At 39.7% G+C, this 16,845-nt stretch overlaps 2 non-coding genes across 2 annotated transcripts; both read left to right on the forward strand.

Moving 5' to 3' along the window:
• The first annotated feature begins 6,624 nt into the window (after positions 1 to 6,624).
• Positions 6,625 to 6,696, forward strand: Trnat-cgu (transfer RNA threonine (anticodon CGU)). Its single transcript has one exon. It is a non-coding gene; the product is annotated as a tRNA-Thr (tRNA).
• Positions 6,697 to 9,455: 2,759 nt separating this feature from the next.
• Positions 9,456 to 9,527, forward strand: Trnat-cgu (transfer RNA threonine (anticodon CGU)). The gene has a single exon. It is a non-coding gene; the product is annotated as a tRNA-Thr (tRNA).
• Positions 9,528 to 16,845: the final 7,318 nt, after the last annotated feature.

A 16,845-nucleotide genomic window follows, 5' to 3' on the forward strand; every position in this document is an offset into this window, starting at 1 on the left:
TGAGTGCTTGTATAAAATGTTAATAATGATGCTGATGGAGTATATACCAAAGGTTACTAAACAGGCGCAGTGGCCAAGTGGTAAGGCGTCGGTTTCGTAAACCGAAAATCAAGACTTCGAACCTCGTCTGTGCATAAACTATATGGATGCTTTTGGCGGAGTTTTCTGGACATAACGTGCTGATATGCCTTAGAAGAGAAATAAGACAAGAGATTGGTTAAAGTTTCCGGCGTATTGTCCTCGAAGTCAAAAGAAGTAAACAGGACTGAATCGGGAATGGAGTTGAGCAAATTTAAGCATAAAATGCACAAAGTTATAAAAAGTTTTATACAAGAAGGCCCGAAATTCCTGTAGATCGAACAACACAGCAACGGGTAAGTTACTTTACACCGTTGAATTTGATCGTGACAAAAGCTTAGCGAGTTCATTGTTAACTTGTGAGTGTTTGCATAAAATGATATTAATGATGCGGATGGAGAATATACCAAAGGTTGCTAATTAGGCGCAGTGGCCAAGTGGTAAGACGTTGGTCTCGTAAACCGAAGATCACGTCTTCGAACCACGTCTGTGCCTAAATTATGTGGACGACTTTTGCGGAAATTTCCGGACATAACGAGCAGATATGCCTTAGAAAAGTAATTAGACAAGGGATTGGATGAATTTTCCGGGGTATTGTCCTCCAAGTCAAAGGAAATAAACAGGACTGAATCGGGAATGGAGTTGAGAAGATTTAAGCATTAATTGCACAAAGTTATAAAATGTTTTATGCAGGAAAGCGCGAAATTCTTGTAGATCGAACAACACGGCAAAGTGTAAGTTACTTTGCATTACTTAGATTGAACGTGACCTAGGCCTAGCGCGATCGCTATTAACTTTTTTTTCGCGTAAACCGAAGATCACGAGTTCGATCCTCGTCTGTGCCTAAGTCATGTGGGTGCGTTTGCCGGAGTTTTCCACACATAACGTGCAGATATGACTTAGAAGTGAAAGAAGTCAAGAAATTGGATGAAGCACCTAGCGTATTGTTCTCCAAATCAAAGGAAATAAACAGGACTGAATCGGGAATGGAGTTGACCAGATTTATGCATAAGTTGCACAAAGTTATAAACCTTTTATACAGGAAACTCCAAAATTCCTATATATCGAATAACACAGCAACGGGTAGGTTACTTTACTTCTTTAAATTTGATCGTGACAAAAGCTTAGCGAGTTCATTGTTAACTTGTGAGTGCTTGTATAAAATGTTAATAATGATGCTGATGGAGTATATACCAAAGGTTACTAAACAGGCGCAGTGGCCAAGTGGTAAGGCGTCGGTTTCGTAAACCGAAAATCAAGACTTCGAACCTCGTCTGTGCCTAAACTATATGGATGCTTTTGGCGGAGTTTCCTGGACATAACGTGCTGATATGCCTTAGAAGAGAAATAAGACAAGAGATTGGTTAAAGTTTCCGGCGTATTGTCCTCGAAGTCAAAAGAAGTAAACAGGACTGAATCGGGAATGGAGTTGAGCAAATTTAAGCATAAAATGCACAAAGTTATAAAAAGTTTTATACAAGAAGGCCCGAAATTCCTGTAGATCGAACAACACACCAACGGGTAAGTTACTTTACACCGTTGAATTTGATCGTGACAAAAGCTTAGCGAGTTCATTGTTAACTTGTGAGTGTTTGCATAAAATGATATTAATGATGCGGATGGAGAATATACCAAAGGTTGCTAATTAGGCGCAGTGGCCAAGTGGTAAGACGTTGGTCTCGTAAACCGAAGATCACGTCTTCGAACCACGTCTGTGCCTAAATTATGTGGACGACTTTTGCGGAAATTTCCGGACATAACATGCAGATATGCCTTAGAAGAGAAATAAGACAAGGGATTGGATGAATTGTTCGGGTTATGGTCGTCCAAGTCAAAGGAAATAAACAGGACTGAATCGGGAATGGAGTTGAGAAGATTTAAGCATTAATTGCACAAAGTTATAAAATGTTTTATGCAGGAAAGCGCGAAATTCTTTTAGATCGAACAGCACGGCAAAGTGTAAGTTACTTTGCATTACTTAGATTGAACGTGACCTAGGCCTAGCGCGTTCGCTATTAACTTTTTTTTCGCGTAAACCGAAGATCACGAGTTCGATCCTCGTCTGTGCCTAAGTTATGTGGGTGCGTTTGCCGGAGTTTTCCACACATAACATGCAGATATGCCTTAGAATTGAAAGAAGTCAAAAAATTGGATGAAAGTTCTGGCGTATTGTCCTCGAAGTCAAAGGAATTAACAGGACTGGATCGGGAATGGAGTTGAGAAGATTTAAGCATAAAATGCACAAAGTTATAAAACGTTTTATACAAGAAAGTCTGAAATTCCTGTAGATCAAAAAACACAGCAACGTGTAAGATACTTTGCACTATTTAGTTTGAACGTGACCTAGGCTTAGCAAGTTCATTATTAACTTTTGAGTAGTTGAATAAAAAGTTTAAAATGATACGGATGGAAAATATACCAAAGATTACTAAACAGGCGCAGTGGCCAAGTGGTATGGCGTCGGTCTCGTAAACCGAGGATCACGTCTTCGAACCTCGACTGTGCCTAAATTATGTGGACGACGTTTGCGGAAATTTCCGGACATAACGAGCAGATATGCCTTAGAAAAGTAATTAGACAAGGGATTGGATGAATTTTCCGGGGTATTGTCCTCCAAGTCAAAGGAAATAAACAGGACTGAATCGGGAATGGAGTTGAGAAGATTTAAGCATTAATTGCACAAAGTTATAAAATTTTTTATGCAGGAAAGCGCGAAATTCTTGTAGATCGAACAGCACGGCAAAGTGTAAGTTACTTTGCATTACTTAGATTGAACGTGACCTAGGCCTAGCGCGATCGCTATTAACTTTTTTTTCGCGTAAATCGAAGATCACGAGTTTGATCCTCGTCTGTGCCTAAGTCATGTGGGTGCGTTTGCCGGAGTTTTCCACACATAACGTGCAGATATGACTTAGAAGTGAAAGAAGTCAAGAAATTGGATGAAGCACCTAGCGTATTGTTCTCCAAATCAAAGGAAATAAACAGGACTGAATCGGGAATGGAGTTGAGCAGATTTATGCATAAGTTGCACAAAGTTATAAACCTTTTATACAGGAAACTCCAAAATTCCTATATATCGAATAACACAGCAACGGGTAAGTTACTTTACATCTTTAAATTTGATCGTGACAAAAGCTTAGCGAGTTCATTGTTAACTTGTGAGTGCTTGTATAAAATGTTAATAATGATGCTGATGGAGTATATACCAAAGGTTACTAAACAGGCGCAGTGGCCAAGTGGTATGGCGTCGGTTTCGTAAACCGAAGATCAAGTCTTCGAACCTCGTCTGTGCCTAAACTATACAGATGCTTTTGGCGGAGTTTTGTGGACATAACGTGCAGACATGCCTTAGAAGAGAAATAAGACAAGAGATTGGTTAAAGTATCCGGCGTATTGTCCTCGAAGTCAAAAGAAATAAACAGGACTGAATCGGGAATGGAGTTGAGAGGATTTAAGCAGAAATTACACAAAGTTATAAACATTTTATACAGGAAACTCCAAAATTCCTATATATCGAATAACACAGCAACGGGTAAGTTACTTTGCACCGTTAAATTTGATCGTGAGAAAAGCCTAGCGAGTTCATTGTTAACTTGTGAGTGCTTGCATAAAATGTTAATAATAATGCGGATGGAGAATATACCAAATGTTATTAAACAGGCGCAGTGGCCAAGTGGTATGGCGTCGGTCTCGTAAACCGAGGATCACGTCTTCGAACCTCGACTGTGCCTAAATTATGTGGACGACGTTTGCGGAAATTTCCGGACATAACGAGCAGATATGCCTTAGAAAAGTAATTAGACAAGGGATTGGATGAATTTTCCGGGGTATTGTCCTCCAAGTCAAAGGAAATAAACAGGACTGAATCGGGAATGGAGTTGAGAAGATTTAAGCATTAATTGCACAAAGTTATAAAATGTTTTATGCAGGAAAGCGCGAAATTCTTGTAGATCGAACAACACGGCAAAGTGTAAGTTACTTTGCATTACTTAGATTGAACGTGACCTAGGCCTAGCGCGATCGCTATTAACTTTTTTTTCGCGTAAACCGAAGATCACGAGTTCGATCCTCGTCTGTGCCTAAGTCATGTGGGTGCGTTTGCCGGAGTTTTCCACACATAACGTGCAGATATGACTTAGAAGTGAAAGAAGTCAAGAAATTGGATGAAGCACCTAGCGTATTGTTTTCCAAATCAAAGGAAATAAACAGGACTGAATCGGGAATGGAGTTGAGCAGATTTATGCATAAGTTGCACAAAGTTATAAACCTTTTATACAGGAAACTCCAAAATTCTTATATATCGAATAACACAGCAACGGGTAAGTTACTTTACATCTTTAAATTTGATCGTGACAAAAGCTTAGCGAGTTCATTGTTAACTTGTGAGTGCTTGTATAAAATGTTAATAATGATGCTGATGGAGTATATACCAAAGGTTACTAAACAGGCGCAGTGGCCAAGTGGTAAGGCGTCGGTTTCGTAAACCGAAAATCAAGACTTCGAACCTCGTCTGTGCATAAACTATATGGATGCTTTTGGCGGAGTTTTCTGGACATAACGTGCTGATATGCCTTAGAAGAGAAATAAGACAAGAGATTGGTTAAAGTTTCCGGCGTATTGTCCTCGAAGTCAAAAGAAGTAAACAGGACTGAATCGGGAATGGAGTTGAGCAAATTTAAGCATAAAATGCACAAAGTTATAAAAAGTTTTATACAAGAAGGCCCGAAATTCCTGTAGATCGAACAACACAGCAACGGGTAAGTTACATTACACCGTTGAATTTGATCGTGACAAAAGCTTAGCGAGTTCATTGTTAACTTGTGAGTGTTTGCATAAAATGATATTAATGATGCGGATGGAGAATATACCAAAGGTTGCTAATTAGGCGCAGTGGCCAAGTGGTAAGACGTTGGTCTCGTAAACCGAAGATCACGTCTTCGAACCACGTCTGTGCCTAAATTATGTGGACGACTTTTGCGGAAATTTCCGGACATAACGAGCAGATATGCCTTAGAAAAGTAATTAGACAAGGGATTGGATGAATTTTCCGGGGTATTGTCCTCCAAGTCAAAGGAAATAAACAGGACTGAATCGGGAATGGAGTTGAGAAGATTTAAGCATTAATTGCACAAAGTTATAAAATGTTTTATGCAGGAAAGCGCGAAATTCTTGTAGATCGAACAACACGGCAAAGTGTAAGTTACTTTGCATTACTTAGATTGAACGTGACCTAGGCCTAGCGCGATCGCTATTAACTTTTTTTTCGCGTAAACCGAAGATCACGAGTTCGATCCCCGTCTGTGCCTAAGTCATGTGGGTGCGTTTGCCGGAGGTTTCCACACATAACGTGCAGATATGACTTAGAAGTGAAAGAAGTCAAGAAATTGGATGAAGCACCTAGCGTATTGTTCTCCAAATCAAAGGAAATAAACAGGACTGAATCGGGAATGGAGTTGACCAGATTTATGCATAAGTTGCACAAAGTTATAAACCTTTTATACAGGAAACTCCAAAATTCCTATATATCGAATAACACAGCAACGGGTAGGTTACTTTACTTCTTTAAATTTGATCGTGACAAAAGCTTAGCGAGTTCATTGTTAACTTGTGAGTGCTTGTATAAAATGTTAATAATGATGCTGATGGAGTATATACCAAAGGTTACTAAACAGGCGCAGTGGCCAAGTGGTAAGGCGTCGGTTTCGTAAACCGAAAATCAAGACTTCGAACCTCGTCTGTGCCTAAACTATATGGATGCTTTTGGCGGAGTTTTCTGGACATAACGTGCTGATATGCGTTAGAAGAAAAATAAGACCAGCGATTGGATGAATTTTCCGGCGTATTTTCCTCGAAGTCAAGGGAAAGAAAAAGGACTGAATCGGGAAAGGAGTTGAGAAGATTTAAGCATAAAATGCACAAAGTTATAAAAAGTTTTATACAGGAAAGCCCAATATTCTTGTAGATGGAACAACACGGCAACGTGTAAGATAGTTTGCACTATTAAAGTTGAACGTGACGAAGGCTTAACGAGTTCATTATTAACTTTTGAGTGCTTGCATAAAAAGTTAAAGATACTGCGGATGGAAAATATTCCAAAGGTTACTAAACAGGCGAAGTGGCCAAGTGGTAAGGCGTCGGTCTCGTAAACCGAAGATCAAGACTTCGAACTTCGTCTGTGCCTAAACTATATGGATGCTTTTGCCGGAGTTTTCCGGAAATAACTTGCAGATATGCCTGAGAAGAGAAATAAGACAAGGGATTGGATGAATTTTCCGGCGTATGGTCCTCCAAGTCAAAGGAAATAAACAGAACAGAATCGGCGATGGAGTTGGGAACATCTAAGCAAAAGTTGCACAAAGTTATAAACATTTTATACAGGAAATTCTGTAATTCCTATATATTGAATAACACAGCAACGTGTAAGTTACTTTGCACCGTTAAATTTGATCGTGACAAAGGCTTAGCGAGTTCAGTATTAACTTGTGAGTGCTTGCATAAAATTTTAATAATGATTTAGGTGGAAAATATACCAAAGGTTTCTAAACAGGCGCAGTGGCCAAGTGGTAAGGAGTCGGTCTCGTAAACCAAAGTTCACGAGTTCGATCCTCGTCTGTGCCTAAGTTATATGGGGGCGTTTGCCGGAGTTTTCCAGACATAACATGCAGATATGACTTAGAAGTGAAAGAAGTCAAGAAATTGGATGAAACACCAGGGGTATTGTTCTCCAAATCAAAGGAAATAAACAAGACTGAATTGGCAATGGACTGGGGAACATCTAAGCATAAATTGCGCAAAGTTTTAAACCGTTTATACAGGAAACTCCAAAATTCCTTCATATCGAACAACACTGCAACGTGTAAGATACTTTGCACTATTTAGTTTGAACGTGACCTAGTCTTTCACTATTAACGTTTGAGTGCTTGCGTAAAAAGTAAAAAATGATGCGGATGGAAAATGTACCAAAGGATGCAAAACAGGCGCAGTGCCCAAGTGGTAAGGCGTCGGTCTCGTAAACCGGAGATTACGAGTTCGAACATCGTCTGTGCCTCAATTTTGTGGACGACTTTTGCGGAATTTTCCTGACAAAGCGTGCAGATGTGCCTTAGAAGAGAAATAAGACAAGGGATTGGATGAAATTTCAGGGGTATGGTCCTCCAAGTCAAAGGAAATAAACAGGACTGAATCGGCAATGGTGTTAAGAAGATTTGAGCAGAAAATGCACAAAGTAGTAAAACGTTTTACCCAAGAAAGCCCAAAATTCCTGTAGATCAAAAAACACAGCAACGTGTAAGATACTTTGCACTATTTAATTTGAACGTAAAGTAGGTTTAGCGCGTTCACTATTAACTTTTAAGTACTTTCCTAATAAAAATAAAAAGTTTTATACAGGAACGCCCGAAATTCTTGTAGATAGAACAACACGGCAACGTGTATAATACTTTGCACTATTTAGTTTGAACGTGACCTAGGCTTAGCGAGTTTACTATTAACTTTTGAGTGCTTGCATAAAAAGTTATTAATGATGCGGATGGAAGATATACCAAAGGATGCAAAACAGTCGGAGTGGCCAAGTGGTAAGGCGTCAATCTCGTAAACCGAAGATCACGAGTTCGATCCTCGTCTGTGGCTAAGTTTTATGGATGCGTTTGCCGGAGCTTTCCAGACATAACGTGCAGATATGACTTAGAAGTGAAAGAAGATGGATGAAACACCAGGGGTATGGTTCTCCAAGTCAAGTGAAATAAACAGGACTGAATCGGCATTGGAGTGGGGAACATCAAAGCATAACTTGCACAAAGTTATAAACCCTTTATTCAGGAAAGCCCGAAATTCCTGTATATCGCATAAAACGGCAACAGCTAAGACACTTTGCTTCGGTAATTTTGAACCTGACATAGGTTTACTGAGTTCTCCATTAACTTTTGTGTGCTTTCATAAAAAGTTAATAATGATGCGGATGGGAAATATGCCAAAGGTTGCAAAACAGGCGCAGTGACAAAGTGGTAAGGCGTTGGTCTCGTAAACCGAAGATGACGAGTTCAAACCTCGTCTGTGCCTAAACTATATGGATGCTTTTGGGCGGAGTTTTCTGGACATAACGTGCAGATATGCGTTAGAAGAAAAATAAGACCAGGGATTGGATGAAATTTACGGCGGCGGAGATTTCCGGACATAACGTGCAGATATGCCTTAGAAGAGAAATAAGACAAGGGATTGGATGAATTTTCCGACGTATTTTCCTCGAAGTCAAGGGAAAGAAAAAGGACTGAATCGGGAAAGGAGTTGAGAAGATTTAAGCATAAAATGCACAAAGTTATAAAAAGTTTTATACAGGAAAGCCCAATATTCTTGTAGATGGAACAACACGGCAACGTGTAAGATAGTTTGCACTATTAAAGTTGAACGTGACGAAGGCTTAACGAGTTCACTATTAACTTTTGAGTGCTTGCATAAAAAGTTAAAGATACTGCGGATGGAAAATATTCCAAAGGTTACTAAACAGGCGAAGTGGCCAAGTGGTAAGGCGTCGGTCTCGTAAACCGAAGATCAAGACTTCGAACTTCGTCTGTGCCTAAACTATATGGATGCTTTTGCCGGAGTTTTCCGGAAATAACTTGCAGATATGCCTGAGAAGAGATATAAGACAAGGGATTGGATGAATTTTCCGGCGTATGGTCCTCCAAGTCAAAGGAAATAAACAGAACAGAATCGGCGATGGAGTTGGGAACATCTAAGCAAAAGTTGCACAAAGTTATAAACATTTTATACAGGAAATTCTGTAATTCCTATATATTGAATAACACAGCAACGTGTAAGTTACTTTGCACCGGTAAATTTGATCGTGACAAAGGTTTAGCGAGTTCAGTATTAACTTGTGAGTGCTTGCATAAAATTTTAATAATGATTTAGATGGAAAATATACCAAAGGTTTCTAAACAGGCGCAGTGGCCAAGTGGTAAGGCGTAGGTCTCGTAAACCGAAAACCATGAGTTCGATCCTCGTCTGTGGCTAAGTTATATGGACGACTTTTGCGGAGATTTCCGGACATAACGTGGAGATATGCCTTCGAAGGGAAATAAGACAAGGGATTGGATGAATTTTCCGGCGTGTGGTGCTCAAAGTTAAAGGAAATAAACAGGACTGAATCGGGAGTGGAGTTGAGAAGATTTAAGCGTAAAATGCACAAAGTTATAAAAAGTTTTATACAGGAAAGCCCGAAGTTCTTGTAGATCGAACAACACGGCAACGTGTAAGATAGTTTGCGCTATTTAGTTTGAACGTGACCTAGGCTTAGCGAGTTTACTATTAACTTTTGAGTGCTTGCATAAAAAGTTATTAATGATGCGGATGGAAGATATACCAAAGGATGCAAAACAGTCGGAGTGGCCAAGTGGTAAGGCGTCGATCTCGTAAACCGAAGATCACGAGTTCGATCCTCGTCTGTGGCTAAGTTTTATGGATGCGTTTGCCGGAGCTTTCCAGACATAACGTGCAGATATGACTTAGAAGTGAAAGAAGATGGATGAAACACCAGGGGTATGGTTCTCCAAGTCAAGTGAAATAAACAGGACTGAATCGGCATTGGAGTGGGGAACATCAAAGCATAACTTGCACAAAGTTATAAACCCTTTATTCAGGAAAGCCCGAAACTCTTGTATATCGCATAACACGGCAACAGCTAAGACACTTTGCTTCGGTAATTTTGAACCTGACATAGGTTTACTGAGTTCTCCATTAACTTTTGTGTGCTTGCATAAAAAGTTAATAATGATGCGGATGGGAAATATGCCAAAGGTTGCAAAACAGGCGCAGTGACAAAGTGGTAAGGCGTTGGTCTCGTAAACCGAAGATGACGAGTTCAAACCTCGTCTGTGCCTAAACTATATGGATGCTTTTGGGCGGAGTTTTCTGGACATAACGTGCAGATATGCGTTAGAAGAAAAATAAGACCAGCGATTGGATGAATTTTCCGGCGTATTTTCCTCGAAGTCAAGGGAAAGAAAAAGGACTGAATCGGGAAAGGAGTTGAGAAGATTTAAGCATTAAATGCACAAAGTTATAAAAAGTTTTATACAGGAAAGCCCAATATTCTTGTAGATGGAACAACACGGCAACGTGTAAGATAGTTTGCACTATTAAAGTTGAACGTGACGAAGGCTTAACGAGTTCACTATTAACTTTTGAGTGCTTGCATAAAAAGTTAAAGATACTGCGGATGGAAAATATTCCAAAGGTTACTAAACAGGCGAAGTGGCCAAGTGGTAAGGCGTCGGTCTCGTAAACCGAAGATCAAGACTTCGAACTTCGTCTGTGCCTAAACTATATGGATGCTTTTGCCGGAGTTTTCCGGAAATAACTTGCAGATATGCCTGAGAAGAGAAATAAGACAAGGGATTGGATGAATTTTCCGGCGTATGGTCCTCCAAGTCAAAGGAAATAAACAGAACAGAATCGGCGATGGAGTTGGGAACATCTAAGCAAAAGTTGCACAAAGTTATAAACATTTTATACAGGAAATTCTGTAATTCCTATATATTGAATAACACAGCAACGTGTAAGTTACTTTGCACCGTTAAATTTGATCGTGACAAAGGCTTAGCGAGTTCAGTATTAACTTGTGAGTGCTTGCATAAAATTTTAATAATGATTTAGGTGGAAAATATACCAAAGGTTTCTAAACAGGCGCAGTTGCCAAGTGGTAAGGAGTCGGTCTCGTAAACCAAAGTTCACGAGTTCGATCCTCGTCTGTGCCTAAGTTATATGGGGGTGTTTGCCGGAGTTTTCCAGACATAACATGCAGATATGACTTAGAAGTGAAAGAAGTCAAGAAATTGGATGAAACACCAGGGGTATTGTTCTCCAAATCAAAGGAAATAAACAAGACTGAATTGGCAATGAACTGGGGAACATCTAAGCATAAATTGCGCAAAGTTTTAAACCGTTTATACAGGAAACTCCAAAATTCCTTCATATCGAACAACACTGCAACGTGTAAGATACTTAGCACTATTTAGTTTGAACGTGACCTAGTCTTTCACTATTAACGTTTGAGTGCTTGCGTAAAAAGTAAAAAATGATGCGGATGGAAAATGTACCAAAGGATGCAAAACAGGCGCAGTGCCCAAGTGGTAAGGCGTCGGTCTCGTAAACCGGAGATTACGAGTTCGAACATCGTCTGTGCCTCAATTTTGTGGACGACTTTTGCGGAATTTTCCTGACAAAGCGTGCAGATGTGCCTTAGAAGAGAAATAAGACAAGGGATTGGATGAAATTTCAGGGGTATGGTCCTCCAAGTCAAAGGAAATAAACAGGACTGAATCGGCAATGGTGTTAAGAAGATTTGAGCAGAAAATGCACAAAGTAGTAAAACGTTTTACCCAAGAAAGCCCAAAATTCCTGTAGATCAAAAAACACAGCAACGTGTAAGATACTTTGCACTATTTAATTTGAACGTAAAGTAGGTTTAGCGCGTTCACTATTAACTTTTAAGTACTTTCCTAATAAAAATAAAAAGTTTTATACAGGAACGCCCGAAATTCTTGTAGATAGAACAACACGGCAACGTGTATAATACTTTGCACTATTTAGTTTGAACGTGACCTAGGCTTAGCGAGTTTACTATTAACTTTTGAGTGCTTGCATAAAAAGTTATTAATGATGCGGATGGAAGATATACCAAAGGATGCAAAACAGTCGGAGTGGCCAAGTGGTAAGGCGTCAATCTCGTAAACCGAAGATCACGAGTTCGATCCTCGTCTGTGGCTAAGTTTTATGGATGCGTTTGCCGGAGCTTTCCAGACATAACGTGCAGATATGACTTAGAAGTGAAAGAAGATGGATGAAACACCAGGGGTATGGTTCTCCAAGTCAAGTGAAATAAACAGGACTGAATCGGCATTGGAGTGGGGAACATCAAGGCATAACTTGCACAAAGTTATAAACCCTTTATTCAGGAAAGCCCGAAATTCCTGTATATCGCATAAGACGGCAACAGCTAAGACACTTTGCTTCGGTAATTTTGAACCTGACATAGGTTTACTGAGTTCTCCATTAACTTTTGTGTGCTTTCATAAAAAGTTAATAATGATGCGGATGGGAAATATGCCAAAGGTTGCAAAACAGGCGCAGTGACAAAGTGGTAAGGCGTTGGTCTCGTAAACCGAAGATGACGAGTTCAAACCTCGTCTGTGCCTAAACTATATGGATGCTTTTGGGCGGAGTTTTCTGGACATAACGTGCAGATATGCGTTAGAAGAAAAATAAGACCAGGGATTGGATGAAATTTACGGCGGCGGAGATTTCCGGACATAACGTGCAGATATGCCTTAGAAGAGAAATAAGACAAGGGATTGGATGAATTTTCCGACGTATTTTCCTCGAAGTCAAATGAAATGAACAGGACTGAATCGGGAAAGGAGTTGAGAAGATTTAAGCATAAAATGCACAAAGTTATAAAAAGTTTTATACAGGAAAGCCCAATATTCTTGTAGATGGAACAACACGGCAACGTGTAAGATAGTTTGCACTATTAAAGTTGAACGTGACGAAGGCTTAACGAGTTCACTATTAACTTTTGAGTGCTTGCATAAAAAGTTAAAGATACTGCGGATGGAAAATATTCCAAAGGTTACTAAACAGGCGAAGTGGCCAAGTGGTAAGGCGTCGGTCTCGTAAACCGAAGATCCAGACTTCGAACTTCGTCTGTGCCTAAACTATATGGATGCTTTTGCCGGAGTTTTCCGGAAATAACTTGCAGATATGCCTGAGAAGAGAAATAAGACAAGGGATTGGATGAATCTTCCGGCGTATGGTCCTCTAAGTCAAAGGAAATAAACAGGACTGAATCGGGAATGGAGTTGAGAAGATTTAAGCAGAAATTACACAAAGTTATAAACATTTTATACAGGAAACTCCAAAATTCCTATATATCGAATAACACAGCAACGGCTAAGTTACTTTGCACCGTTAAATTTGATCGTGAGAAAAGCTTAGCGAGTTCAGTATTAACTTGTGAGTGCTTGCATAAAATGTTAATAATACTACGGATGGAAAATATGACAAAGGATACAAAACAGGTCCAGCGGCCAAGTGGTAAGGCGTCGATCTCGCAAACCGAAGATCACGAGTTCGAACCTCGTCTGTGCCTAAATTATATGGATGCTTTTGCCGGCGTTTTCCGGACATAACGTGCAGATATGCCTTAGAAGAGAAATAAGAGAAGGTATTGGATGAAATTTGCGGCGTATGGTCCTGCAAGTTAAAAGAAAATTGACAGGACTAAAGGGGCAATGGTGTAGGGAACATCTAAGTAGAAATTGCACAAAATTATAAAAATTTTATACAGGAAAGTCCAAAAGTCCCATATATCGAATAACACAGCAAGGTGTAAGTTACTTTGCACCGTTACATTTTATTGTGATAAAGGCTTACCGAGTTCATTATTATCTTTTAAGTACGTGCATAAAATGTTAATAATGATGCGGATGTATAATATACTAAAGATTAATAGCAGGCGCAGAAGCCAAGTAGTAAGGCGTCGGTCTCGTAAACCGAAGATCACGAGTTAGATTCTCCTCTGTGCCTAAGTTATATGGGGGCGTTTTCCGGAGTTTTCCAGACATAAAATGCAGACATGCCTTAGGGATGAAAGAAGTCAAGGAATTGGATGAAACAGCTGGGGTATGGTTCTCCAAGTTAAAAGAATATTAACAGGACTGAATTGGCAATGGAGTTGGGAACATCTAAGCAGCAATTGCACAAAGTTATAAACATTTTATACAGGAAACTCCAAAATTCCCATATATCGAATCACACGGCAATGTCAAAGACGCTTTGCTTCGGTAATTTTTGAACCTGACATAGTTTTACTGAGTTCTCCATTAACTTTTGATCACTTGCATACAATTTTAATAATGATGCGGATGGAAAATATACCAAAAGTTACTAAACAGGCGCAGTGGCCAAGCCGTAAGGCGTCGGTCTCGTAAACGGAAGATCACGTGTTCGAACCTCGTCTGTGCCTAAATCATGTGGAAGACTTTTGCGGAGATTTCCTGACAAAATGTGCAGGTATGCCTTAGAAGATAAATAAGACAAGGGATTTGATAAAATCTCCGGGGTACAGTCCTTCAAGTCAAAGGAAATAAACAGGACTGAATCGGCAATGAGGTTGAGAAGACTTAAGCATAGAATGCACAAAGTTATGCAACGTTTTATACGTGAAAGCCCGAAATTCCTGTAGATCAATTAACACAGCAACGTGCAAGATATTTTGCACTAATATATTTGAACGATACAAAGGCTTAGCGTGTTCACTATTAACTTTTGAGTACTTGCATATGAAGTTAAAAATGATGCGGATGGAAAATATAACAAGGGATACAAAACAGACGCAGTGGCCAGGTGGTAAGGAGTCGGTCTCGTAAACCGAAGATCACGAGTTCGATCCTCGTCTGTGCCTAAGTTATATGGGGGCGTTTTCCGGAGTTTTCCAGACATAACGTGCAGATATGACTTAGAAGTGAAAGAAGTCAAGAAATTGGATGAAACACCAGGGGTATTGTTCTCCAAATCAAAGGAAATAAACAAGATTGAATTGGCAATGAACTGAGGAACATCTAAGCATAAATTGCCCAAAGTTATAAACCGTTTATACAGCAAACTCCAAAATTCCTATATATTGACTAACACAGCAACGGGTAAGTTACTTTGCAGCGTTAAATTTGATTGTGGCAAAGGCTTAGCAAGTTCAGTATTACCTTGTGAGTGCTTGCATAAAATGTTAATAATACTACGGATGGAAAATATGACAAAGGATACAAAACAGGTCCAGCGGCCAAGTGGTAAGGCGTCGATCTCGCAAACCGAAGATCACAAGTTCGAACCTCGTCTGTGCCTAAATTATGTGGACGACTTTTGTGGAAATTTCCTACAAAGTGTGTAGATATGCCTGAGAAGAGAAAAAAAGGCAAGGGTTTTGATGAAATTTTATGGGTATGGTCCTCCAAGTCAAAGGAAATAAGCAGGACTGAATCAGCAATGGGGTTGAGAAGATTTAAGCATAAAATGCACAAAGTTATAAAACGTTTTATACAAGAAAGCCCGAAATTCCTGTAGATCAAAAAACACAGCAACGTGTAAGATACTTTGCACTATTAAATTTGAACGTAAAGTAGGCTTAGCGAGTTCACTATTAACTTTTGAGTACTTGCATATAAAGTTAATAATGTTGCAGATGGAAAAGGTACCAAAGGATGCAAAACAGATGCAGTGGCCAAGTGGTAAGGCATCGGTAGTGGTAAGGCATCGGTATCATAAACCGAAGATCACGAGTTCGAACCCCGTCTGTGCCTAAATTATGTGGACGAGTTTTGCGGAGATTTCCTGACAAAGTGTGCAGATATGCCTTAGAAGAGAAATAAGACAAGGGATTGGATTAAATTTCAGGGGTATGGTCCTCCAAGTCAAAGGAAATAAACAGGACAGAATCGGGATTGAAGTTGAGAAGATTTAAGCACAAATTGCACAAAGTTATAAAAAGTTTTACAGAGGAAAGGCCAAAATTCTTGTAGATGGAACAACACGGCAACGTCTAAGATACTTTGCACTATTAAGTTAGAACGTGACCTAGGTTTAGCGAGCTCACTATTAACTTTTGATTACTTGCATAAAAATTTAATAATACTACGGATGGAAAATATGACAAAGGATACAAAACAGGTCCAGTGGCCAAGTGGTAAGGCGTTGATCTCGTAAACCGAAGATCCAGAGTTCGAACCCCGTCTGTGCCTAAATTATAAGGATGCTTTTGCCGGCGTTTTCCGGACATAACGTGCAGATATGCCTTAGAAGAGAAATAAGAGAAGAGATTGGATGAAATTTGCCGCGTATGGTCCTCCAAGTTAAACGAAAATTAACAGGACTAAAGGGGAAGTGGTGTAGGGAACATCTAAGCAGAAATTGCGCAAAATTATAAAAATTTAATACAGGAAAGTCCGAAAGTCCGATATATCGAATAACACAGCAACGTGTAAGTTACTTTGCACCGTTACATTTTATTGTGATAAAGGCTTAGCGAGTTCATTATTATCTTTTGAGTACGTGCATAAAATATTAATAATGATGCGGATGTAAAGTATACCAAAGATTACTAGCAGGCGCAGTGGCCAACTAGTAATGCGTCGGTCTCGTAAACAGAAGCTCACGAGTTCGATCCTCGTCTGTGCCTAAGTTATATGGGTGCGTTTTCTGGAGTTTGCCAGACATAACATGCAGATATGACTTAGAAGCGAAAGAAATTGGATAAAACAATAGGGGTATGGTTCTTCAAGTCAAGGGTAATAAACAGGACCAAATCGGCAATGGAGTGGGGAACATCTAAGCATAAATAGCGCAAAGTTATAAACCGTTTATACAGGAAAGACGGAAATTCCTGTATATAGCATAACACAGCAGCGTCAAAGACACTTTGCTTCGGTACTTTTGAACCTGAGATATGTGTATCGAGTTCTTCTTTAACTTTCGCTCACTTGCATAAAAAGTTAAAAATGCTGCGAATGGAAAATATACCAAAGGCTAATAATCAGACGCAGTGGCCAAGTGGTAAGGCGTCGGTTTTGTAAACCGAAGATCAAGACTTCGAACCTCGTCTGTGCCTAAACTACATGGATGCTTTTGGCGGAGTTTTCTGGACATAACGTGCAGATATGCCTTAGAAGAGAAATAAGGCAAGGGATTGGATGAAAATTCAGGGTTATGGTCCTCCAA

Source organism: Hydractinia symbiolongicarpus, chromosome 14 (assembly GCF_029227915.1).
Source record: "Hydractinia symbiolongicarpus strain clone_291-10 chromosome 14, HSymV2.1, whole genome shotgun sequence".
Taxonomy (NCBI): domain Eukaryota; kingdom Metazoa; phylum Cnidaria; class Hydrozoa; order Anthoathecata; family Hydractiniidae; genus Hydractinia; species Hydractinia symbiolongicarpus.